Source organism: Parasteatoda tepidariorum, chromosome 5 (genome assembly GCF_982258835.1).
Source record: "Parasteatoda tepidariorum strain Cologne lab strain chromosome 5, Ptep-v5.0, whole genome shotgun sequence".
Classification (NCBI taxonomy): Eukaryota; Metazoa; Arthropoda; class Arachnida; order Araneae; family Theridiidae; genus Parasteatoda; species Parasteatoda tepidariorum.
The window spans coordinates 121,956,801-121,984,689 of NC_141759.1; the positions used below are offsets into that span (position 1 = coordinate 121,956,801).

At 32.5% G+C, this 27,889-nt stretch overlaps 1 long non-coding RNA gene and 1 pseudogene across 2 annotated transcripts in view; one reads left to right on the top strand and one right to left on the bottom strand.

The window, feature by feature from the left end:
• The window catches only part of LOC147810124 (folate receptor gamma-like), a 105,988-nt pseudogene extending 99,897 nt beyond the window's left edge, over positions 1-6,091 (top strand). Inside the window, exons 6-7 of the transcript XR_015434233.1 lie at positions 3,011-3,090; positions 5,822-6,091. The product of XR_015434233.1 is annotated as a folate receptor gamma-like (transcript). The remainder of the gene's footprint in view (positions 1-3,010; positions 3,091-5,821) is intronic.
• LOC147810125 (uncharacterized) lies at positions 493-8,475 on the bottom strand. Its single transcript, XR_015434234.1, has 3 exons — positions 7,427-8,475; positions 5,381-5,536; positions 493-2,098 (listed from the first exon to the last, which is right to left on the bottom strand). It is a non-coding gene; the product is annotated as an uncharacterized LOC147810125 (long non-coding RNA).
• Positions 8,476-27,889: the final 19,414 nt, after the last annotated feature.

Consider the following 27,889-nt stretch of genomic DNA (forward strand, 5'->3'; position numbering starts at 1 on the left):
CCACTGTTTTTTCTTGAATGTTCCAGAAACTATTGTTTCAATTATTTAATTAAAGATATATTCAAATTACAAACATTGAATGCTAATATGTAATTTTTACATTTCGAATCTTTACCATGATTGGGATCTGATCTAATTATTAATGAAAATTTAGAAAATTTATTATTAGAAATTTAAGTTCTAATTTAGTTATGTTATATGGTTTTATTTACCTACCAAATTCATCATAGATTATATCAAATTCACCATAAATCTTTACCAATTCAGCATAATCAATCTTAATAATCAGCATTATAATTTATAAAAAAAAACTTCAGTTCTTGATAATAACTCTGGAATGATTATTTTGTAGAGTCAAAATTGCACAGGTATGAAAAAGACTTTTGGAGAGGGATATCGTAAAAGTAAAATTAAGAATACTTTTCAAAAAAGTTTTTTTTTTTTTAAGTTTTTCTTATAACTACTTTTTTTTTACAAACAAAATTCCTGTAGCAAGTCTTAAATGTGCACAATATTAAATATGTTTTGAGGTCTTACACATTAATTTTTCTTCAATGAACTCCATCTTTTTTAATTTTTATAAGATTCCAGACTTGTTTTTGCAGGCCTCAAAGTTGTCCTTAAATTTCTTAAAAAATAAAGTGTCCTTAATTTTTAAACATTTCAATTAATGTCCTGAAATGTTTTATGATTTTCCAAATTTTTAGTTGAAGTTAACGGGAAGAATAAATATTTATCAAAAAAAGAGTTGTAGAAATTTCAAATTCAAAAATTATGTTGCATGCCATGGAAGAAAATAAATAACAAAATGAACGACACAGTCTTTATAGCGTCATAAAGACGTTTTTAGTAATTCTATACAATACTATGAATTACAAAATAAAGACAAGAAACGAACACCGAAGAAATTTATTGAATGAGTCACTTTTGGATTTCTAGGTCCATGTTAATGCATTTTAACCATTTAAGACATTTAACATGTAAGTAACAAGTCAATTGATATTATTTAAAATATGTTGCAACTCCAATTAATGCTTTACAGTGCCCTTTAAAGAATTTTATTATGAAGATTAACAAAAACATTACACAGAGGATGTGTTTACATTGAATGATTTAGATTCTGTTTAAAGAAACCGGTGTAATTGCAAAAAGAAATGATTTAACAATCCTTTTTGAGCTTTATAATTCTATATAATATAAATAACACAAATCTGATTAAAAGAATTTATTACATGTAAAAAACGAAATAAGTTTTTTCTCAAGTTTAAATTTCTAGATTGGCCATAGAGATTATTGTAAGTCTTTAGAGCTAACTTTCTTTTTTCAAACAAACAATTTTTCTATCATTAAAAATGAAATTTTATTCCAATCAGCATAAATTTAAAATTACAAACTAAGCATGTTCATTCTTTTTCAAACAATTTCCATTTTTTGATAACAGTATACGTAAATAATTCTAGTAAAATGTGGAGTAAATTGATGACATAACTAGATATAGAAATAACATCTTCCAATCAAACCTTTTTTTTATTAATTTAAATTTTAAGAAAGACTAACTTGAAAGTTACCACATTAAAAAGAAAACAAGTAAATACAAAATAAAGTGCACAAGAAATACATATTAATCACATGGAAACAAAATTAATAAGTTTTTATTTCAATATGGTGTTTATAATATAGTGTTAAGAAAATTACCAATTCATTTAGAACAAGGTAACTTAACTTTCCCAATTTTGTCTTTATGTTCCAGAAACAACTTGAAAATAAAAGTATTAAGTATATAGTATTATTTAAGTATTTCAAAATCTGCAAAATGCTTATACAGGGACAATGTAAATTTGAGACACATAAAAGTTGTGAATTTTCTTACAAATTATGAACTCAAAAGGTAAACCAAAAGGCAAAATTCTTAGAAAATAGTGTACTAATAAATTTTATTTTAAATTTTACTAAAATGTTAGGGGCTAGTTACAATTTCTTAGGCAACTCTCATCTTTACATAAACTTTGTACATTGCAGTGTTGTGTATCCAGAATCAAGATTTAAGCATGCCTAGATTATCCATTTCTCTTTGATAGTAGGCATTCAAGGTTGCACTCTGCAATAAAAAAACCATAAGATCAATTTTTATTCAATCATGTCTTCTATCACGTTGGTAATTTTTTTTTTTAAAGATATATTAAGTTTTTTTTTTTTTTTTGGTTTTTTATTTGTTTTTTTATTAATTTTCATGATATATAACTATATTTTACAATTCATAAATATAATCATCGATGAAATATTATTATTGTAACAGAAATATTAAGTTAAATCATAACACAATTGAAACTATCTTTCTGCATTATAAATAACTTTGTTAGTATAAATAATAAATGTAACTGCAAGATTCAAAATCATTGAAACTGAAAATGTATCATTATTAAGTACTGAAAAGCAGGCTAAAATAAATAAATTAAGAAATTAATTACACAAATTAATTATTAAAATAAGTGTGATGCCTTAGACCTTTATAGCAAGTTGATATAACATTGGGATATATAATAGCGTAAATCACTAATTCAGTAAAAAAAATCACATAAGAATTCTCTCTCTCTATATATATTCATATTCAGAAATATTTGCAATGTTAAAAGGAAATTTGGTTTTAAGGTAGTGTTTTAAAATTAATATTTATTAAAATAATCGAATTTTTATTATCATGTTTCGAAAAATTTTATACTGCTTTTAACAGAAGTGTAAAGATCTGTTTTTTATTTGCATTCTGTAAAAAGATTTTGAGATTTTTAAAATGTCATTTCAAAAGTGCTGTAATTTATTGCAAACTAATTCTAATAAAATATATTTTAAATCTTAATTCCTGATAAAGTTTAATTATGATTCCTCAAAATTTATCTTGTACTTTTTTGTTATGAGTACATATTTATTTCATACATAACAACTTTGCTTCTCTTTAGATAACAGGAGTCATTATAATATCAGCATCAAATGTGGTATTTAAATTTATTTTTAGGTCACAATATATGTCCAGAAAATTCCCAGTGCTTGACATTTTCAGAAATGTATAAAATGGCAAAAGACTTTTGTGAGAATGTAAGTATAAAATTATTTAATTTTTAATCAAATCCTTGAAAGTATTAAAATAAACTGGTTATGATAGTGTATTGATATTTAATATTTTCAGTGATTTTTTAATCGAATACTTGTGTAATGGTGAGGTTATTTGTAATAATAAGTTTTTCCTATTCTATTATGTCACTTTAATCACTCATGTGAGAACTGAAAATTGAAATTTTAAATGCATTTCACTTAAAACCAATTTTTTTGACAATTGCCTAGCTATAAAAATGTTCACCATTCTAGTCCATAAATCCATATTATATCATATGTGCTATATTGTATTATATAGGTGCAAAAGTTGATTCTACTGTTGAACGAATAATTTTAAGCAAACATATTTTGTATTAGTTTCATTCATTTTTATAGCATAGAAAGATTGTGCTCCGGAAAAAATCCGTAGAATAATAAATGTGATTAGAGATAAAAGTAAACTTACACATAATTATTCATTTAAATTATGCTGCATATAATTCATTTAAATTATGCTGCATATAATTCATTTAGAATATCATGTTTTGAAAATTTCAATGATTTAAATTTATGAAGATATAAATTTTTTGAATGATTTTACTCAAGAAATGTTCCGGATTTTTGAATTGAACCCACAATCACCCCTGCTGGTCTAGCTGTTTCTCATTGTTGACATTGCATTCTTATTGATTAGAATATCATATCATACTATTCTTAATTCATAAATATATACAGTTTATTCGACAATTTATCAGCTTAAAATTAATAGAAGTTATATTTTATTTTTATCTCTTATTTGAAGTTATTTTTATTCTAGTCTATTTTGATTATAGAGATAGTATAAGTTGGTTTATATTTTCAACTATTTGAATTTTGATTAGCGCTTTTTAAGTCTTAGGGCTTTAAACTAAAAGTGGTGTACCTTTTTTACATTTTAAAGTAATCTCATGATGCTATTTTATCTTGATAAATTTTTTTTAAACATATAATAGCTTTCGATTTACAATTATTGAAAGTTAAATGAGTTATATTTACTTTATAATACATTTTAATTTAGGCTGCACTCAGTCAACGTATGCAAATAAAATAATAAATTCTATATGATTATAAAATAGTAAAAGAATATTAGAGAATAACTTTTTCCACTATTTCTGCATAATCTCTTTACTAAAAAAATTCGTGAAATGTTTTCGCCAATCTGACATTAAATCCAAATTAAAAAGTTACAAAATTATGTGGATAAAGTTTCAATTGTAATTAAGTAAAATTATTAGGGTTTAAATTATGTTAAAATGGTATTGGAATCTAAATCTGTGGGAATTTTTTTTTTCTTTGCAAAATTTCCAGAGAAACTTAATAGAGCAAGCACTGTCGTTTGGCAAGGTTGATGCTGGAAAAAAAGCCTGCTTTATGATCGTAAAGAAAAAAATCTTGCCTTGAAAAGAAAAAAAAAAATTCTCTTGGTGGCAGAATTTCAGGACTTTTTTTTAAAAAAAAGATGACGAAGCAAGATAAATAATGAAAAAAAACTATGTAACCTGCATCGCTAATATCAAAAACATTTAGTTCATGAGTGGAAAGTTCATTTTTTATGATATTTTTAAAACAGAAGAAGTCTGAATTTTTGTTTTGAAGAATAAAAATTTGCGTAGGATGTGCATTTTAAATGTGGATTAATAAATTAATATTTTTTAAAAATTATTTTCTGTTTTACTATTGCACTAAATCATATTTTTAATTAAATCATTAGTGATTCTACTAGCTATGAACCAGATCGCCTAGCCGTTTAAAGCTAACAATTGTTTTTTTTCTAAAAGCTTAAACTTAGTCAACGCTGTATATAAATTACTGCAAGTTGCCATATTTAATGAGACAAGTAGTGTGATCTATGAGATTTATGATTAAATACAACTCATCTGCAATCAAACGTTTTAAAAAAAATGGGAAAGAAAGTCATAACTTTCCATAGACATTCTCCCAAATCTTGAAAATGTTTCCCTTGGAGTAAAACTGATCCTGAAACCTCATTAAAAACTGGCTTTGACGTGTACCCTTAAGTATAAATTATTTTTGGATGAAAAAGAAATATAAGTTACAATAGATTTTGTTATGGAAATTAAAGATTTGATAGTGTAGTGTATCTACCACTACAAAAATATAATTCCAATTCACCAGTATATAAGACATGTTAATTCAATCCTATGGTGGGGTACATTGGGGACCCGGACCCGATGAGAAAATGCCCACCTTCACAGAAACTCCCACTTCGATTTACCCTAACAGAAATTCTTACTTCGATGGATGGTTCACATTGAACAGTTGACTTGCTACTTGTGACTGCGTCATTGTCCTCACACTGTTGCTTCTAAAGTTTGGTCTTCTTAATACAGCTCTCCCAGCTTCTCACAAAACAGCAATGAATCAACTAATGGTATCCGTTCATCGAATTCTATCAGAGATATAATTCTGGTGAGAGAATACTGTAGTGTATCTACCACTACAAAAATACAATTCCAATTCACTAGTTTATAAGGCATGTTAACTCGATTCTATAGTGGGCTACCTTTTCATAGATGAAGGTAGACATGGTCGATATCTACTCTTCCTACAGATAGTTTCAGTTGTTTAATCTAAACTTAGTTTATTTGAGGAAAATGTATTTTTTATGTAGTTTATTTTCTTATTATGATTATTATACTTTTTATTTACATATTATAGTATTTTTATTGCTTAGGATCATTCTTGGAAATATACAGAAAGTGAATTTTGCATGCATATTTGGTTTGATGGAGTGGCTGATGTTAAGAAAAAAGTAGCCGAACATTATATCGATCTTGCCCTCTCTCCTAGCACTGCCCAGTACTTCATCTACTTTTTTGTATTGATTGTAGCACAAATAATGGGTCACTGAAGTACAATATTTAAATTAGGATATCTATTAATGTTGTTCCTGTTTATCTATTTTGGATATTTAGTTTTTGAAAATAAATATATATTTTATGAATTGTGATGATTTATTCTGAAACATTCTCCTTGCAAATACATTAATTCTGCTCTATAAAAGTGTTAACTTGTTATTTTCTAATTATTAAAGAAAGTCAAACAGGATAACGAGAACCAGTTGCTATGAAACTCTTTGGTAGAGAAAGCCAGGGTCCAACAAAGGCAAGAGAAAAGGAAATGTTAAAAACAGAGCTTAATACGTAGTAATCCATAAAACTAAAGTTCATTTATATTGACTATGTATTTATGTTTATATGCAGCAAAATGCAATCCCTAGGATCTCCTAGAAGTATCTAAAAACTTCCCTCTATCAGATGCAGAGTTCGAATCTAGTCCTGTCAATCACTCGTTAGATTTTAATATCACTTCTTGTAAATTCCTTGCTAAATTTGTTAGATTTGTTTTTCATGCATAAAAATGAAAAGTCATTTCTCTAGGTTGCCACTCTACAGGGAAAACTTAGAAAATACAGGGAATTTTATTTCTTATATTCGTCTTTTAAAAGTGGTGACTACTCGAAATACAATTAATGAGATTTCAGCTTTATTAGACTATTTAATTCTCTACATTAATTTTTTCAGCAATTAAAACTAGTATAGTTATCTAAGATGATTGTGCTCTGGAAGAAATCCGGATTTGTCGCTAACCACAATCCAGAAGTTTTAAGGAATCACTGATCACATTTATGCCTAAAAATTCTTGTATATTTTATTTAAAAATATTAGAACTAGATTTTCTACTTGGCATCGCTTTCATTTGTAAATATTTTTTTCAGATAGAATAATAAATGTAATAAAAGATAAAAGTAAACTTATGCATAATTATTCATTTAAACTATGCTGGAAAATATCAATGAGTTGAATTTATAAAAACATTAATTTTTTGAAATGCGTCATTAATGATTTTAGTCAAGAAATTTTCAGGATTTTCGAGTTAGGCTCACAAGCACCCCTAAGTTACCCTAATATAGCTCACTCAAGAGTACAGTGAATGTATGTTTCCTCTTAATATATTGTGTATAATATGTGCGTGGAATTTTTTTCCATCCAGATTTGAGTGGCAACCGTGTTTTGGTGAGTACAAAGAGAATGAAAATTATGTACTCTTCATGAACTCAGGATATAATTTGTTATAGCACGACCCATAACTAAAGATGGTTGCAAAAAAAATTATTTTGCACCTCCGAATAAATTGCAAAAAGTGAGCTCTACTTGGAGTGGAGCTCATACATCTCAACTTGTCACATTTTTACGGGAAATTTTTCTTACCGGTTTAAAGTGGTAATAAGTTGTATGGTGCTTCCACACCAAAAATAATAATAATATTTTAGACTTACCAATTTCCGAAGCTCAATTGACCCTTGTGTCCACTGAGATGATCTCACTACCTCTAGCCATGTTTTCGTCTTCTACCATTGATCCTCTTTCTTCAAGCTAACTTTCACCGATATTACACAGATAACATTATCATTTATCCCGAACGAACTGCCATCTTCTGTTTCCAACTTAACTTAACTGCCAACTTAAATTTTCATCCCCCAGGGGAACACTGTTGTGTGACGGGTATGGCGCACCCGGGGAACCCAGCTTGACCTCAGTATTTTTCTGCTTCTCTCTTGAAATTATCCTGTTTTAAGTTTTACGCCTGAAACCAAATTAATATTTTAATCTAGTGTGCGAATGTCGACTCGTTTCCTTTTAAACACCGATTATAATTTACACATTTCAGATTTCTGTTTAATTTTTTTTCCTTTGTCGGGTTTTTAGGATTTGTTACTTTGCTGCACATCTTTATTTAAAAAATTTTTTTTTCTCTGAATCGAACAGACTAACAACGTTAGCTATTGCTGAACAGCATATTTGCAGTGTGCCGCGTTTCATCATGAAGTTACCAGTTTGCATTCTTACACAAGTGTGGCGGGCTTATTTCGCGGTGTCTGTTGGTCGCGTGCTCTTTGGGCCGTGTAGATGAGCGATAGATCCCCCTCTATCACTCTGATCGAACAAGTTGCTCGGGATTAGCTCTGTATCAAGGTAATGATCCTGAGTTCTGATTGTTTTGGAGGATCCACACTCCTCTGGTGTAGTACTATATTGGACACTACTCTTGGCCTAGGTGTTCAGAGCCAGTGGTTCGGCGCCCCTTGCTGAACTACTGTTTGTCTACGATAGGTACTCTGACAGACATTCGTCTGGAGGGGTGGCGGTGACTATGGTAACGAGGTATGATTATTTCAAGTAGGGGTGCGGGTCCCTCTTTAAGACTGGTTTTAGCGAGAGAAAATTAGACCATGAGACCTCTTTCTTCGGTCCATTGTGTTAGCTCTAGAGCAAAGAGAGAAAAGTATTCGCACCTGTAACATCGTTTAGATCGTTCGATTTTCTCTTTTTTTAAAAGAGTCAAAATTTTAATAGCGGTAAGCACCCAAAATTTGATATCTTAATTTTTACATTTTTTGTTTTTTAAAAAGTATATATTATACAAAACAATAGCCCAAAGCAATTTTTTTTTAATTTAATTTATTTTTCAAGATATTAACAATTAAATTTCAAAGCTCTTTTTGATTAAAAAATAAATATCTAAGGATAGAATGAATGGATTTTAAAAAAAAATTATCTCATTTTACGCGGAAATAATGGAAGTTGTTGATAAAATAATTATAATAAAACAAATGCTTAAAAAAATTTAATTTTTATTGCAAAATTAAGTTGTAAAATGAAAAACAAAAATGTCGTTAATGTCGTACAAAGTTCGAACAAAACCCATTTTAAAGTAAATTTTATTCTGAACAAAATAGCTTTTCAAAAAAAATGGATCGTAATTCCATAAAAAGTTATAGCTTTTTTCGCGAAACGCTGCACCGCGGCGCGCTCTGCCACTCCACTCCGCTGATCACTTAATCGCGCTGTATCAGTTGATTTGAAGGGAGTTTAAAAATCTCAACTAATATTATGAATAATAACTAGGTGAATAATATTATGAATAATTAGTTATTTATAATTTATTTGCATAATTTTTTGAGTTCAAACTTGGAACTGGAAGAATATATTTTATTTATAACTATTTTATCAAGAACTTCCGCGTAAAATGAGATACAATTTTTTAAAATCCATTTATTTTATCCTTAGATATTTATTTCTTAATTAAAAAGTGCTTTAAAATTTAATTGTTAACACCTTGTAAAATAAATTAAATTAAAAACGTTTTGGGCTATTGTTTTGTGTAATATATACTTTTCAAAAAATGTGAAAATTTGGATATTAAATTTTGAGTGTAACAGCTATTAAAATTTTAACTCAATGACAAATTAAAATTTTTATTTCTATGTAATGATTGATAAATAAGATATGTATGGAAATTGTATAAAATTGTTCAAAGCAAGCGCAATGTTTTATTAAAATACAAGTAAGAAAACGTAATTTAAGGAACAAAAAAACTTAGATAATTTCAGATGGTTTGATGGGTGCTGATAAAAATCATTGATAGTTTTAGATTTCATCCTATTTGCGATAACTTGCTTTCAGTTTAAAAAATAAATAAAAACAAAGACATTTAATATTTTTTCGGCACAGGTAACGTGAACTATATTTTTTCGGCACACATAGCGTGAACTATTTCCATTTTCAACAAAAGTTTTATCAGAGTTAATAAGTTTAAGCACTTCACTTTTTCCAGAAAACTCAAATAATAAAAGAAATTAACTGCTTTAAAAATGTGCAAGTTTAGAAATTAAACCATCTAACAATCAATGAACATTCATAATAAATATTGTAAAATTAAAAAAACAAAAACATGTACTACCCTTAATGTCAGAATTAGTTCACTTTTTTCCCCTTTGTATTTAAAAAATAACAACCGATTGAGTAAAGAGAATCATTTCAAGTAAGAAAGAAATATCCATGCGAATCTTAAAAAAATTATTGAATCAGATTAAATAAGTCTCCTACTGATGGCTGAGTCTGCAAATCTGGTATACTTCCCATACAAGCTATCATCGAAGCTACCCTCCCTAAAATGCCCTCTTCTTGTTTCCATATGTATGTGGTGGGCTTGAGAGTGTTCAGGTGAGCATTGCCATTGTTACAAAAGGTTTTTCACCCTGTCACGACATATTTTCACATAAAATTTATGTCTTAAATATAATGCTGTAAATTCTAGATTTGTAATACTTGCATCACTTGAAAAGAAAATTTCCGGCATTTACCACGGTTGTCGTCTAGCGAAACTATTTCTAATAAACAAGTTATTTCCCTATTGAAATAATAGATAATATTCCTAGTATTATAACTCTGCACAGTACTCTAAATGAGCCGTGGAGGTTTAGTCGATTTCCAATGAGGTGAACCGGGTTGGAATCCCAGCGATGGCTGATCAATGCGAATTCCGCATCGACCACAGTGCTGACGCAAAATATCCTCGGTGGTAGCCGATCATGGGTTAGCTATACGCTTCAAGTGTCAGAAATTCAGTCTCTCAGCCAACAACTACAGAGGAAAAGAAACATGTTCGCGTTGTAATCAACCTAATACAATTAGAACTTGTACTCTCCCTGAGAAATGTATAAACTGTAACGAAACACATTCTGCTAATTCTCGTCAGTGTTTGAAATGGAAACAAAAATTGCTTGAAATGATCTTATTGGTCAACTTCCGCAACCTTTTGTAATAGGAGATTTCAATGGCCATTGCCCTATTTGGGGAAGCCCTGCCTCCAATACTAGAGGTTTTTCCAATTGAAAAATTAATTGATGACCGTCTCCTAAGTGTTATAATAATAAGGGGTTGTTAAAATTTGAAGGATTGGCCGAAACTAAAAAAATACAATTAAATTTTATGCGATGTGAGCAATAACCCTTAGAGATAAAAAAACATAGAAGATAACACACTAGAAATCAAGATGTCTTTGTAAATGGAGATTCACATACCTGTTGCAGGTGGGAGACGTCAAACAATTTGGCTTAGCTGCAATAATTTAAAAAACACAAGGAAAAGTCCAGAGTTCATTTTTTTTTGTTGTAGTTTATTAATGCGGATCACTTCTTATCAATAAAATCGTTGGGGCAGCAGAATCACAAGTATGTCCAGTTAGGGGTCACAAGGCATATGTTTCAACATTGATCATCTTTTCATCTCCTAGTAGCATCAGTGGCGGCTGGCAGTTGTCGCAGTCGACACATAAACATGTCGCTTCTGGAAAAGGCGATCCAAAAAAATTACGATGGTGATAGATTGATTTTCGTTCTTGTCGAAAAGCTGCATCCTTGGGGAGTCGGCGGGCAGGTATTACGCCATTAAGAAAGGAGTGAAGTTCCTTCCCTCAAACAGAGAGAAAACCGAAGCAAAATAAAACGCTCAGTACGCGAGCGAGGTGACTGAGAAAAATCAGAGTATCGAATAATCACTTAAATGTTCATGGCGAGGAAAAAAACAAAACAATCACAGCCCGCAGAAGGCAACCACAGGTGGGTCGGAGAAATATGACCGCCATATATTTAAACAAAAATAAAACTCCGTCTCTCCAAAGAGAGGAGGGGGTGAAAATGAAAAACCCCTGTTAAGAGATCGTAAGATGGTGTTGACAAAAACCTCGAATGCTACTCGCTCCCAGAAAAGGGCGGTGTTTAAAGAAATAGCTAGAAGTGGAAGTTAAACTTCCTAAAAAGCAAAAAAATCGAGCTTAAGGAGCGAACTGAACTGAGTTAACTAACCCCTTAAATTTAAGCATAATTAAATACTAACGGCGACCGTACAGTAACGAAAAACATGTGTTGACATCAAAGGTCGCCGACAGCTTTTTTTCCAAGAAAAGGAGTGTCTGAGGAATGTGCAAGGAGCTTCCTGGGGAAAATGTCCTCATTGCGCTAACGCGTTAAGGGGCGAGAAGAAAAAAGATGAAGACAATAAAAACTGAATCAAAAATTATAAATTAAGCCGAAAAATTAGTATTTTGATTAAATAAAACGGGATATTTAGAAATTAGGCTGTGACTTAATGTCACATTATACCCACAGCCGGTGAAAAAAAATTTTGAAGAAAATTTTTTTTTTTTTTTTTAAAATTTAAAAATTAGCAGAAAGGCCTAAAGTATTCGTAACCGAAAAGCATTAAAATTAACAATTTAACAACCTGCCACTAAAAATATTAAAATTAATAATTTAACAACCTGCCGTACCAGTCCACCACATCAGCCTTAACAGAACATTCAGATGTTACATAACATTCGATCTCAAAAATTTTGACAGTAAATTGGCCTCAAGTAGAAATGCTGTGCCCCAACATAGTTACAATAGCAATCAACAACACACAAACAGACAGTAACAGCTGTACATAGCTGATCTTGAATATAACAAAGTAAACAATCTTAATTGTTTGCTAAACAGTGAAAACAATGTTAATTGTTCGCTAAAAAGTAAAAAAACACAATGTTCATTGTTTGAAAAAAAACAACAACAAATCTTAATTGTTTACAAAAACAACAAAAACAATCTTAATTGTTTGCTAAAAACTTTTGACCTACCCGATAGTCAAAATAAAGTTCACTTGACATTAAAAAATTATCTCCATAGACAATAAAATTACAGAGATAAAATGTGACTCAATGAGTATATAAATAACTCACTCAATAAATGTGAAAAAAAATTTATGAGGTAATTCATTAACTCAAATGGTTCCTTATAAAAAGGAATGAAAAAAATTGATTTTGTTTGCTGAATTATGCTTATTAAAAAAATTGAGAATTGCAAACAAATGAAAACAAATCAGGCTCACATTGTAGACTGATGGTATTCCGAGTTTAAACGAATGAAAAAAAAATTTGTACAACAAAGTTTTGTACAATTCAATTATTGAAAAAAATTAAAACCAATCAAATACGACTGATAATTTAGTATTCCGAGTTAAAACGACAAAAAAATTAGTATACAACCTATGAATTATGCATGGGTTCAGAAATCAAAGTCATTAGTGAGATCAATTAAGTGCACAAAAATTAACAAGTTAAAACTTAGAGAGATTAAAAATAAAAAAAAAACTTAAATTAATAGAAACGCCTAGGCAAAAACATTGAACTTAACACCTGCAAAAACTAAGTTAGAAATTACACCTTAAAAAAATCACAGACATTTTTCTCACTAAAAAAAATTGATCACATAAATATGTTGAAAACACATGCATCATAGTCTACACACAACTATGTATAACAAACACACACCAAAAACAAAATTTATCTATAGACAAAATTTATAAACAATGATCAAAAACGCTGCTTACCAATACTGGTAACCAATGATTACTTAAAATGTCCATAAACAATACCTATAAAGTATGCTTAAAAATGAAAATTCATAAATTCACATATTATGAACAAATATAAAAATGCTTGATGAACATAAAAATAAAAAAAATATTGATGAACATAAGAATAAAACCAGTTTGATGAACATAAAAATAACAAAAAGTGCTTGCAAGCAGACATAAACAAAATTAAAATCATCAACACTACAGATACAAAAAAATTTTGTATCTAAAACACAGAGCTGTAGCCGTTTACTACATTCTGAGAATCCAAAAGTTATGTAATACAACATTATTCATTACATAAGAAAAGAAAAAAAATATACTGTACAGGAGCAAGGATCAAAAAATGAAAAAAAATTGGCATTCGAAATTTTTGTGTCATCCTCAAAGTTTAATTACGTGTTTACTAATGTTAAAAATGTCTAAAACATGACCTAACAATCATTAGAAAAAATTGTAAAAGTTAGACAAGAACCAACCCAAAGAAACAGGCACCTAAAATGGTAAGGTCACTGTAAGGAGAACCCCCCTCATCATCCACCAGTTGTACAAACACCGTTTGAAAAACCTCATAAAAACAATTAATTTACACACAGTAAGTTACAAAAATTATATATATAAAAAATTACTGAAACCATTATGCAAAAAAACTATTGGCATTGCATCACAACTGGCATGGGACACAATCGTTCCATGGACATGCAACGGCCAGCGTCACATACGAACGTATCACCATAACACCTATCATACGTATACCAATAAAAATTTTAAATGTTAAATTTATAACCAAAAATTATTTGTTTCTCAAATTATAAGGACAAGCCTTAGGAAAAGTGATACTTGTATCAGTTACATTACCCGAGGTATCAACGGGTTGAAACAACAAGTTTTGTCTCCTATGAGGACATAGACGTAATCTATCAATATGTACAGTTTGTTTAGGTGCATTGGGGTTATCTAAAATTTGAATCACATAATCGACATCATTAAATTTTGAAACAATGGTAAAAGGACCGTCAAATTTGGGTTTAAAAACATTAGTGTGCTTTAAATAAACAATATCACCTATATCAAGTGATCTTAACTTGGCTTTTGTAATTTGTCTAGAATTTTGCTTAACTTGAGCCCTTTCTGAATTACTATAAGCATTATCATATGCAATATTTAGTTGATTTAATGTATCTAACAAATAATGGGATTTATCTAAATGTACAGGTTCTATGCTAGACTCAAAACAATCAAAAATTAATGCCAAATTACGGCCAAAATGTAACATATTAGGGGTAAATTTTGTTGCAGAGTTAATTGTGCCATTATAAATATTTTGATGAATTACTAAACTGGTTGCAAATGATACACCCTTCTCATGCAAAGTCAAAACAGAAGATTTCATTGCTTGATTAATTCGTTCGCTCATTCCATTACTTTGGGGATGAGCTGCACTACTATGTGCCAATTTAATTCCTAACTTTTTATTTATTAACTCAAATACTTCAGCCTTGAACTGAGTACCAAGATCGGTTAAAAGATATAGCATTCTACCATAATGTGAAATGTAAGTAATTAAGTGTTTAGAAACTGTTTCTGAAGTTAAATTTTGTAATTGATTTAAGATTAAATGACGAGAAAAGTGATCAATAAATGTTAAAATGTAACCACAATTTTTAATAGGCCCAACAATGTCCATTGAGACAAATTGACCAGGTCTTTGCGGTAACCACATAGATTTTAAAGGAGCAGGCTTGCTCGAAGATTGTTTATGTTTAATACATAATTCACAGGATTTGACATAATTAAGAGTATCAGCATAACATCCTTTCCAAAAGTATCTGCTAGAGACTAGTTCATACGTTTTTTGAATTCCAGTGTGAGAAACATGACAAATATTTAATATCTTAGATTTTAAAGAATTAGGGACCACTATTCTATGATTGTGGGGAGAAGTCTGGGTGGCATACATTAAAACATTATCAATTAGAAAGAAATTTTTAGTTTTGGACTGATTGACTAGTGTTGGTTTATTTAAAAGAGATATAATTTCTAGAATATATTGATCTTTGCTTTGCTCATTCTTGAATGTATCTAAAGAAATTTCTAGGGGAGCATCATTACAAGTTAAATTATTAAGCACATGATCATCATCAATATCCGTAAAGGGTAAAATTAATTCAGACTCCTTATTATCAATTGCATTTTGATGAAAATTAGGGTCCGGAGACCGACTAAACCAGTCTGCTAACACATTGTCAGGACCAGGTACATAAATAAAATCAAAAGAATATTAACTTAAGGCTAAGAGCCACCGAGTAATTATATCAGCAGGGGAAGTAATTTTACGATAATGTGCTAGAGGTTTACTGTCACTTAAAACGGTGAATTTTCTATTGTACAAATATGATTTGAAGGCAGTAACACCTTTAAATATGGCAAATAACTCAAGTTTAATCGCAGGATAATTACGCTCAGCTTTTGATAGAGATTTACTAAAAAATGAAACAGGGTGAAGAGACTCTTCATGCTCCTGCATTAATACAGCCGAAATGCCGAGTTTACTGGCATCAGTATTTAGAAAGAAAGGTTTTTCAAAATCTGGTAACCTAACAAACGGTTTGGAGAAAAATGCTTGTTGTAAAGCATCAAATGCATGTTGTTGTTCATCCGTCCATTTAAATTTTGATTGCTTTGTAGCAACCTTAGTCAAAACAGCAATTAATTGGGCGAAATTTGAAATTAAATGGCGATAAAAGCCACACACACCTATGAACTTCTTAACGTGTTTGGCATTACGAGGGGTAGCAAAAGAAGTAATTTTAGAAATATTAGAATCAGTTGGTGTTATGCATTGATGAGAAATTACAAAACCGAGATATTCAACAGAATCTTTAAAGAAAGAACATTTATTAGGAGCTAAAGTTAAGTTGTATTTGATTAAAATTTTAAGTAAAGCTGATAGCCTAGATTGCATCTCCTCAAACGAATTTGCTCCAATGAGGAAGTCATCCTGATAAGCATGGATACCTTTTACCCCATCAGCATTTAATTCCTCAATAATTAAACTGCTGTTTGTAGAAAATGCAACACCATGAAAGAATCATCAGAATCAAATGAAATTTAATGCAGAAACGACTTGTACTGATACAAATAAATGATGAAATTTTCAAAACAAAAGAAACAAATTAAGCGTCCGAAATCAGTATTTGGTGCAGCCACCACGCGCTGCAATAAGTGCTGCTATACGACGTGGCATGGAGTCAAACAGATGTTGAATATCTGCTTGAGGAAGAGAATTCCATATCGCTTGTATGCGCAACCAAAGTTCGTCTTTGGAAACTGCAGGACGCGGATCACGAGTGAGACGCCGACCAACCATATCCCACACGTGCTCAATAGGCGACATATCCGGCGAATAAGCAGGCCAAGGAAGAAGTTGCATGCGTTGTGCTGAACAGAAGTCTCTAACAGTCCGCGCAACATGTGGGCGTGCATTATCCTGCTGAAAGATAGCTCCAGGGATGCCTTGAAGGAAAGGAACGACTTCGGGCTGTAGCACTTCACGGACGTATCTGTTGCTATTGAGATTACCCTCAATTCGTATCAAATTGGATCGTCCATGATACGAAATCGCACCCCAGACCATAACTCCGGGTGTTCGACCACTATGTCGTTCAATAATACACTCAGGAAGGCAGCGTTGACCGGCATAACGTCTAACACGAACACGGCCATCATGGGTCCACAAATTGAAGCGTGATTCATCTGAAAAGACAACTTGGTGCCAATCAGCTCGCCAGTCTCTGTGCTCAAGAGCCCACTGCCGACGCAGCCGTCGATGATCCGCCGTGAGGGGAATCCTGTATAATGGCACCCTTGCACGCAATCCACGGCGCAGCAGACGACGACGAATTGACGAAGCCGACAATTGTACACCTGTAGCAGTAGACCAATGTGCTGCCAGCTGCCTGGAGGAAGCTGTGCGATCATTCACCGCCATGCGGAGCAGGTGTCGATCATCGCGCTCTGACGTCACCTTCTGTCGTCCAGTGCCTGTTTTTCGAGTTGTTCGGTGCTCGTCGGTCCACTGCTTCCAAACTCGCATCACTGTGGAACTGTTCTGCTGCATACGAGCTGCTATTGCGCGATAGGAAAATCCTCCTTCTCGAAGGCCGATTATCCTCCCTCGTTCAAACTCCGTAAGTTGCTTGAATTTCTTATTCTTCCGTCGTGGAGGCATACTCAGGTCTCACTAAACGTTTGCCACTAACAAATAATCATAGACTATTTTCAACGTCCCGCTACAGCACTTTATTTATACGCTTTCAGCATCAATTCAGAGGGCGCTGCGCGCGCCACGCACGCGCGATGGCTCTGAAACTTTATTAATTTGCATAATATCCTATAATTGACATTTGCTGCGAATTTCATTTGATTCTGATGATTCCTTCATGGTGTTGCATTTTCTACAAACAGCAGTTTAGGTCTACTAAAGCCTGGAAAGTACTCGCTGCCGTTTTGAGGCCAAAAACGAGTCGTCTATTAGCGAAGGATCCAAAAGGAGTAGTAAAAGTTAGTATGTCCTGTAGGTGTTCAGGAAGCATAACCTGCCTATAGGCTTCTCGTATATCACACTTTGTGAAAAATTTATAAGAAGAAATTTCATTAATAATAGTGCTTATTTTAGGCAAAGGGTAAGTGGAGCTTTCTACCACTGCATTAAGTAATCTTAAGTCCAAAGCTAAACGATACTTAGGTTTACCCTGACTATTTTCTGAGTTTTTCTTTTTGACTAAGACTAGTGGAGCAGCCCAATGGCTAACATGCCTATGAATAATACCGGCTTCCACTAATTCATCTAACTCTTGTTTAATGTCATCCCTTAAAGCATATGGAATTTCAAATGGTAAGGTTTTTATTGCATTATCATTTTTTAATGTTAAAGAGGGAACCACACGATCAGTACATCCTAAAGTTTTTATGGTTTTGGAAAATGCAGCAAAATTCTCTAATAAAATGTTTTGAAGAATTAACTTTTGATCAGTGTCTAAATGTGCTAAATCAAAATCAGTAGATTTTAGTTCATCTTTTCTTAAATTTAAAATATCCTGAGAAGCAGTAATTAAATTACACTGTTCAATATTATTAATCTCATTCACATTTACCTTATTACTATCATTACTATTTTTGACAACAAAATTATATCTTATATTACCTATATTCAAACCTTTATTTAAGTGAACAGTGTTATCAGAATTATTTAGAATTATTATATTAAAAGGATTATTGTCAATAACATTAATAGAGGGATGAATTATGATGTTTGTATTATAAGTAGGTGTGAAGTACACCTCTTTATTTGTTTGTTTATCAAAAGAATCAATTCTTAAATGGGCAATAGCAGTCTCGCCTGGCTCAATATTGAGCTTATTCCTCAAAACAACATGCACCTGTTCATTATTGTTATCATTACAAGTTAATTCATGAGAATTATTTAAGGGAATACTAAAATTACTAAATTTTGCACATTCTCGTTTATAATTGATTATAACATTATGCTTTCTCAAGAAATCATAACCGAGAATGCCTTGAAAGGTATTACTCCTAATATCTGCTACAAAAAATTGGTGTCTAAAGAACTGGTTATTGATCTTAAATGAAATTTCAGCACAAGCTGTAAATTGAAGTTGAGAGTTGACAGTCCTAATTTGTACCTTTCTTGATAAAAATTTTACTTTATTATTAGTCCTGATTTTATTAAAAGTATCAAGAGTCAACAATGACACTGACGAACCACTGTCCAGCAAGAAATTAACTTTAACGTTACTAAAATTAGATGCAATGGTTGGAAGACTCACCTCGTCTGACACAATATTTATATGCTCAATATTCTCTTTATAATCACAATTAGTCAAAAACTCCCGAATTGTTACATTTGCATTATGCATAGATTCTGACATGAAATCATTAATATTAAAAATTTTGGATGGTTTGGTGGATGAGGAGACAGGTCCATCCCTTACTGCCTCCTGCGAGAGTTTAAAGGATTATTTCCCCTGTTATTATTAGCATTAACTCTAGGTCGAAATGGTTCACTTTGAACCGGAATAGGTGGTGGTGGATACTGCGGTGCAGTAAATCGGGGAGGAGCCACGGGGAGCTGTGGCGGAAAATAATGCATCGCCATGTTGGGGCTTATATAATTTTGTCTGAATTGCCTTTGATATGTGCGACAATTACTCATGATGTGGCCAGAGCGTCCACAGAAAGCACAGGTAAGGTGTGGGGTTGTTCGGGGTTGTTCTTGTCTAACCCGATCCTGACCCTGCACAGGTGTACGTAAAAGGGGACAAGTTTTTGTATCATGTCCTTCGTTACAAATTTTGCAATTAGATTGCATCGTCTCAATTTTGGTAGTCAAAAACTCTAGCTGTTTAGCAATTAAGGTGAGCTGGTCAGGTGCAGCAGAAGTGCACTGAGTTACTGAATGAGCAGCGACTAACGAAGTAGTCGAACCAGCCAAAGACTGTTGAATTGACACAATATGATTAGCCCGTTTGACCATCTCGCGATAGTCCTGTATCCCCTCAATAAGAATGGTCTCCTTGAGATGCAAAGGGATAGCGGACAAAAACTGCATAGCTTTTATTTTAGACAAGGCAGTTTTGATTGTTTCAGAGGGCAAGAGGATAATTGCCTGAAATTTTGCCAAATCAGCCGAGGAAGAATCATCTTGTTGGAAAAAGTTTAAGAGTAGCTTGCATGCTTCCTCAAATTTTGTAACTGCTCTACATTCAGGAGAATTCTGAAAAAATGTAAGAGCAGATCCCGACAATTTTGATTTTAGCAGGTATAAAGCTGCGTCATTTTCATATTTATTTAACTTGACCAACTCTTGAAGTTGAGTCAAAAACCAACTGACATTTTGAGAATTCCCGGAGAATTCCGGAATAGTAAAATTAAACTTCGGTGCTTGCTTACAAGCATCTACATCATTACTATTATCAGGCATAATTGCCAAATTAAAATTAGTCCTGCGGGTTTGAATTGGGGGCATCTACCAAAAATATTTTATATTGATTAGCATCATTGAAAAAAACCTTTTACATAAAAATATAGTATAAAGTTACCATTACTACAACAATACCATATATGTTAAAGATTAAATATTATAAGAAAAATTGTATGCAACAAATCACAATTAAAAAAATTGCCATATGGAAAGGAATTATGATATGACTCAAATGATTACTTTGAATTATCTAACCATATGAAACATCTTGAAAAACAAGTATTAAATAATACTGACAATTAAATATTTAAAGAAGTATTAGAAATAAAACATTCATAAACATGACTCATTTAACCTGTGACCATGAATTTTATCATGAATTTATGTGAACTAGTTAAATATTGAAAAAAAACAACATTTTAAAGACTGATATAAATACAAATTACTTATTACTAATGATTAGCATCAACAAATTACAATACTTTAAAATTAATATACCTAGTACTGCTATTCAAAATGAAATTATTCAATAAGTGAACCTTAATTTTAAATCAAAAAATTAAAATTATAATCATTCAAATACATAAGAGCTGTGTGATTCTTACTCAACCAATATGGCATTTGTGTAAACATCAATAACATTGAACATCAATTTTAAAGACTAAAATCAAATCCTATTTTAGATGATTTATGAAGAAATAGTTAACTGCATTTTCTCACTTAAAGTTATACTATTAATTAAAATAGTTACCATGATCAATATCACAAAACAATTGCATGAATCAATTTACAGCATATAGTAATTATTATTATTTTAAATCAACTCTAAAATCATAACTTAACTTAATATATAAACACAAGCTTTAAATCAAAATTAATCAAAAATTTTTTTATTATTTGCAGCAATTGAGCCCAACAATGTAGGTAATAAATGAAAACCTACTTTTTACATAAAGCATTACAGTACTGATTACTTTTTAAAAAAATTTAGAAAAAAAACATGTAGGTAGCTAGAAATTTTGGTCAAAAATCAAAATCTTCAATCATTTAATGATTAAAACAAAAAAATGCCAGGAATTAATTTCTTAAATCTTCAATTACTGTTAATCAAAAAAATTATTATATATTAAACAAAATTAAAATTATATATATTAATGATCATTTTTAGAAAACAAAAAAAATTTTGATAAACAAGTACCACAGCAATGTGGCTGGTCAACGGCGCCAAATGTTATAATAATAAGGGGTTGTTAAAATTTGAAGGATTGGCCGAAACTAAAAAAATACAATTAAATTTTATGCGATGTGAGCAATAACCCTTAGAGATAAAAAAACATAGAAGATAACACACTAGAAATCAAGATGTCTTTGTAAATGGAGATTCACATACCTGTTGCAGGTGGGAGACGTCAAACAATTTGGCTTAGCTGCAATAATTTAAAAAACACAAGGAAAAGTCCAGAGTTCATTTTTTTTGTTGTAGTTTATTAATGCGGATCACTTCTTATCAATAAAATCGTTGGGGCAGCAGAATCACAAGTATGTCCAGTTAGGGGTCACAAGGCATATGTTTCAACATTGATCATCTTTTCATCTCCTAGTAGCATCAGTGGCGGCTGGCAGTTGTCGCAGTCGACACATAAACATGTCGCTTCTGGAAAAGGCGATCCAAAAAAATTACGATGGTGATAGATTGATTTTCGTTCTTGTCGAAAAGCTGCATCCTTGGGGAGTCGGCGGGCAGGTATTACGCCATTAAGAAAGGAGTGAAGTTCCTTCCCTCAAACAGAGAGAAAACCGAAGCAAAATAAAACGCTCAGTACGCGAGCGAGGTGACTGAGAAAAATCAGAGTATCGAATAATCACTTAAATGTTCATGGCGAGGAAAAAAACAAAACAATCACAGCCCGCAGAAGGCAACCACAGGTGGGTCGGAGAAATATGACCGCCATATATTTAAACAAAAATAAAACTCCGTCTCTCCAAAGAGAGGAGGGGGTGAAAATGAAAAACCCCTGTTAAGGGATCGTAAGATGGTGTTGACAAAAACCTCGAATGCTACTCGCTCCCAGAAAAGGGCGGTGTTTAAAGAAATAGCTAGAAGTGGAAGTTAAACTTCCTAAAAAGCAAAAAAATCGAGCTTAAGGAGCGAACTGAACTGAGTTAACTAACCCCTTAAATTTAAGCATAATTAAATACTAACGGCGACCGTACAGTAACGAAAAACATGTGTTGACATCAAAGGTCGCCGACAGCTTTTTTTCCAAGAAAAGGAGTGTCTGAGGAATGTGCAAGGAGCTTCCTGGGGAAAATGTCCTCATTGCGCTAACGCGTTAAGGGGCGAGAAGAAAAAAGATGAAGACAATAAAAACTGAATCAAAAATTATAAATTAAGCCGAAAAATTAGTATTTTGATTAAATAAAACGGGATATTTAGAAATTAGGCTGTGACTTAATGTCACACCTAAGTATTCTTAATACAGGAGAAAGCACCCATTTTCGCGATCATTTATGCCCTCAATTTAGCTGTATGCAATGTATCTCAGTGTGCATATTGGTGATGCTATCAAGTATCTATGCTATCGCGAATTAGATTCACGTCCTGCATACATAGTGATTAAAATATAGTTATTGACCACTTAGGCATGATGCTTCAAGTAGTGAAACATAGTTAAAAATTGTGAAAATATCTCAAACCATGGTGGAAACAAGAAGGCCAAAAAAAACGATACGTTGCTTTTAAAAAGTCCAGCTCAATGACTCGTAGAATTCGACGCAACATTCTGAAAATATCTTGGCACAATTTCGTATCCTTCGTAAAGCATAATTCATCATCAAATATTATCTGGAACAAAACAATATCTGGTAAATACTTTGCCCATAACATACCTATTCTCAAATGCAATAATTTACAAATATAACATATTGCTAATGCTTTTGCTGAAGTTTCTATTGCTGTAATTACCAAGAACCATTTGCTATTATAAAAAGAAAATGTGAAAAAGACAAACTAATGCCAAGAAACACGAACGATGACTATAATAAACCCTTTACTCTAGAGGAATTTCTATAAGGTTTAAAAAATATCCATCCTACAACACCTGGTCCTGATTTGGTGCCTAACCTAACCTAACGAATACAACCTAAAAGCATATTCTGTAATTATATAAACGTATATATGCAGAACGAACTTTCACAGAAAACTGGTTAAAAACATATAATACCTATTGTTAAACCAGGAAAAAAATCCCGAAGACTCCACTAGCTACGGCCTATCTCGTTAACTAGCTGTATCTGTAAAATTCTGAAACAATTTTACATGTTGAGGGCATATTCGCACTTGAAACAAAACTGTCTTTAAAAGTACAGAAGTGATTTCCGCAAAGGATAAAGCACGGTGATATCTGTTAAAACTTGAAATTAACGTTCGTCAGGCTTTCCGTAAAAATCAGCACTTAGTTTCAAGTTTATTCACATAGAGAAGGCCTATGATAGAACATGGGGGTATAGAATACTTAGAGACCTCATCACTTTTTTCCTCGAGTGGGGTGGGGGGGGGTTAAATTCTTTAAGTAAACACTGGCAGTCACACTCCCGGGATACACTAGTGATCTGTCCCTTCGTTTTTTTCTTACCCCTTGTCGTGGTCGCTAAATTTGCTAATGAGGGATTTTCGTCTGTGTTCAATTACTTCCCTGATGGGAAACGACCACCTACGTGTTCGCCGTGACCCTTGGCCCTGCAAAAAAGGAACCTGGTACCCCAACACCATGCTTTAGCCCGTGCTTCAGGTAAACGGTAGGTGCATATCGGCCTGTATGCACCAATCGGCTTGTCACGAACGCCATCTGTTGACTAGTGTCAAGCCCGGGAACATTACTGTGCACCTCTTACAGGTGAAGGCTGCTTCAGTGGTGACTTGCGTCGCGGCTAATAGCTATTGGTCAGCATCGATGTTCAAGTAACGGGTTGGGGTTAGCGTCTATCTTCTACGTGCATCCCCTAAGTTGGACTGCGTGGTAGGTGGTGGCTGAAAATAGCACGGTCTTAAGCTCTGCACTAATTACCATATTCGAGATCGCCCCTTCAAGCCATTAAGATATAATCCTAGATATAGTATTGCTCTGTCAATACACAAACTGATTCTGCAGCACAGACATTTACTTTCAACCATCAGATTAAATCGAGCCGTGGTGGATCGGGGGATAGAGTGTTCGCTTTCCAATGAGGTGAACCGGGCTCTCACCTACCACAGTGCTGACGTAAAATATCCTCAGTAGTACTCGGTTCGTGGGTTAGAGTCCCCTTGTGGTTCGGCTCACCGTGGGAGATTTTCGTGGATTTCCTCTCCATGTAATACAAGTGTGGGTTAGTTCCATCAAAAATCCTCGACTAATGCAAATTTCTCCCAATACTTGATCCAGGAGTTTCCCTGTCTTCTGGATTGGGTACAAAATTACAAGGCGACGAAGTTAAACATTAGTAGTAGTAAATCCAGACTTGGATCGGCGGTTATAAAGTAAGATAAAACCACATACTCAAAAACCTAGCTTCAACGTCCAATAGGACCACATCACCTCCACCTAACAAAACATATAAAACAGATTATTCCGAAATGGCTCTACCTTTTTCGAAACAGCTCCCCACAAAGAAAAGCCGTCCCGAAATTTGAAGACCTGGCTACTTTAAGAAGAAAACGATGTGCAAAATAAATTGTCAATCAATCCGTTTCTTCTGCTTTGCAAAAGATGGATTTTGATCCATCAATCTTGCAGGCAATCATCTTGAACAAGTTCATAATGTCCATATGCTTTAGATCATTGAAGTCGTCTTCATGGCAGTGTTGCAATATGAACTTCGAGTGCTTTACCATCTAAACAACTCCCATTGTCATCCTCATTACAGATCTGCGTTTTTCAAATTAACATAAATATTCTTCTTCCTGTCCTATTTATTTACCTCTACAAGCTTACGTTTCCCAAGCAGATTGAATTCATTGATTGTCCAGTTACCTTCACCTTCTATTTGGCTTGGAAATTTTATAGGTTACAGTGAACTGTGGGGCAGTTCCGCTTCCAATGATCGGGATCATAAGATTGAACAACTCATCCATGACCATAATCTCTGTTTGGTTAATCAATTTTCATACTCCGACACAAACCTTTCATTCTATTGATTTAGCTCAAGCCGTTCATAAACTTTTCTTTTAGCGATAGTGTTCATAACAGTGATCACTTCCCACTTATAGTTTCATATTCCGTTAAGGTTTCTACACGCCCAAAACCATCGGTGTTCATATATCATCTCGCAAACTGGCTCTTATTCACTGGAGCTGCGGAAAATAGCATTCCAAAGACATCGACATGTTTTCTTCGTAAGTCTTGTTTGAATTCTGAGTGTTCCACCGCTTAGGTTGTGAAACATATTCCGTTGATCCCCTTCAACATCAAATCTTAAAGCTATTAAACAGGCTAAAGCGGTTGCTCGAAAGATTCGACGCCAAAGGGTGTCCTCGAAGCGCTATTGTCTCATCTAATACATCTCCCAGGCAAGTCTAGTCGAGAGTAAATTGGCATGGACAGTGAATTTTGTTTTCCTGTCCTTGAAAACTACCTATTCTGCTTCTAACGATGTATGCAATATGCTTTGCGAGACATTTTCAGCCCAAATAATTGTATTTAAGTTTTCAAAACCATAAGCGCCGGCTAACCGTAGAATAGAGCGTTCGCTTTTGAATAGCAGTCTTATTCTACGGCTGCTATTGTTCTGTAGGTTCAACCAAAAAGTCCTCCCCCGAGAGAAAATTTCTCCCAATACTTGATCCAGGTGTTCCCTTGTCTTCTGGATTGGGTTCAAAATTTCATGGCCATGGTAGTCGTTAACCCAAAATTGGGTAGACTATTCGACGACGGTTATGAAATTAAATAAACTAATTATATTTAGTTTTATTGAATATGAGAAGAACATTTGATTTGTGGGTTAGTTTTTTTTAAAATCATTTTTGACTGTTTTATTTTAAAAGATTTAAGTCGAATAAAATGGATCGAATAGTTCTTAAGTTACTTAAAAAAAAAAAGCCGTTTTTTTTTTTTTTTCAAAAAATGTATTTCTCAAGAACTATTCGATTGATTTTTTTTAATTATTCGATGTTAAAATTGCGTAGTTTAAAATTATGAAAAAAAATTTTTCGACTATTCGGACGAAAAAACGTTGAAATATGCGTTTATGATAAATGTTCGGAGCGTCCGTTCTTTTCTTGGAAGCAAAGGTGGTTGAGAATAGTAATATAAATTTACGTAAATTTTTAATAGGGTCTATTTTTCTTTTGGCTATGTATTTGGCTATGTTCTAGGATTCACATAAACAATAATACTGGTATAAATAATATAAATACTGAATTTAAATATTGAATTCGAAAAGTTAGTTGCGTTAGATCAGCGTACCTTTTTTAAACTAACGTCACAGGTAGTTGCCAAGAATCGCTACAAACTGTTTTTTTTTATTGCTTCCCCCTACAACTACAGTAATTTCACTACTTCCGACCACAGGGTAGTAGTCCTGACTCATTCTCCTTCTTTCACTCTTAATATATAAGCTCTATGAAAGTTTAAATTCTCTCTCCCTGTAAATATGTTTAAAAAAAAAGCTTTTAATCATTCAATTAAAAAATATTTTTCAATTGTTGGAATCCTTGAAGCAGTCTTGTATTGAATTGAGGAAAGGCAGCATCTAATCCATCGATGTTTATGAATGGAGTCGGAATAGTGAGTGTGCAAACAAAGAGCTTTCACCCAAAGCAAATGTCGTTGGTAATGAAATATTCATTCTGCATTAAAACCTTCTCTGTTTGTATGCATTTGCATCAGGAGACGGTTGTATTTCAATTATTATATTCTGAAAGGAGATACGAAAATCTCACTTATTTCCCATAACTGTCTACGCTTTTTGTTACGTACGACAAAGTCCCGTTTTCTATTCCATAAACGCAGAGGATTTTTTTTAAACGCCCATTAGAGCATCCGAATTGTACTCTTCCTTCAAATAGAGCGACCGAATTTTTATTTTATTTTAATTTTAAGGAGAAACAAATGCTTCAAAACTATTTTGGGATTGAAAAACCAGAGGTAGTCACTTTTTGTTTAGACTTTGGAGATTCTAAAGATGTTTAGCAAAAATGGATACTCGCGACCAGCGTTACGTTTTATGCTTAAAACGTTTGAAAGAAGTAAATGGAAAAATAAAGTAAAAATCGGTCATTATTAAAAACAAGCTAGTAATGTTTAATTACCTTTTTTTTTCTTTTAAAAGTTTCGAAGGAAATGTTCTACTTCTATGATTGTTGAAAGGTTCAAAGAGGTTGTTATATGAAAACTGCGGCTTTATTTCAGATTCTATTTTTGTATCACCGCTAGTTTCTTTGTTTAACGATGCGCCGCAATATTCAGCCCATGTGTTTAGCTTGTTTCTTTTTTTGGTCCACTAATAAGTGTGTCATCTTTGC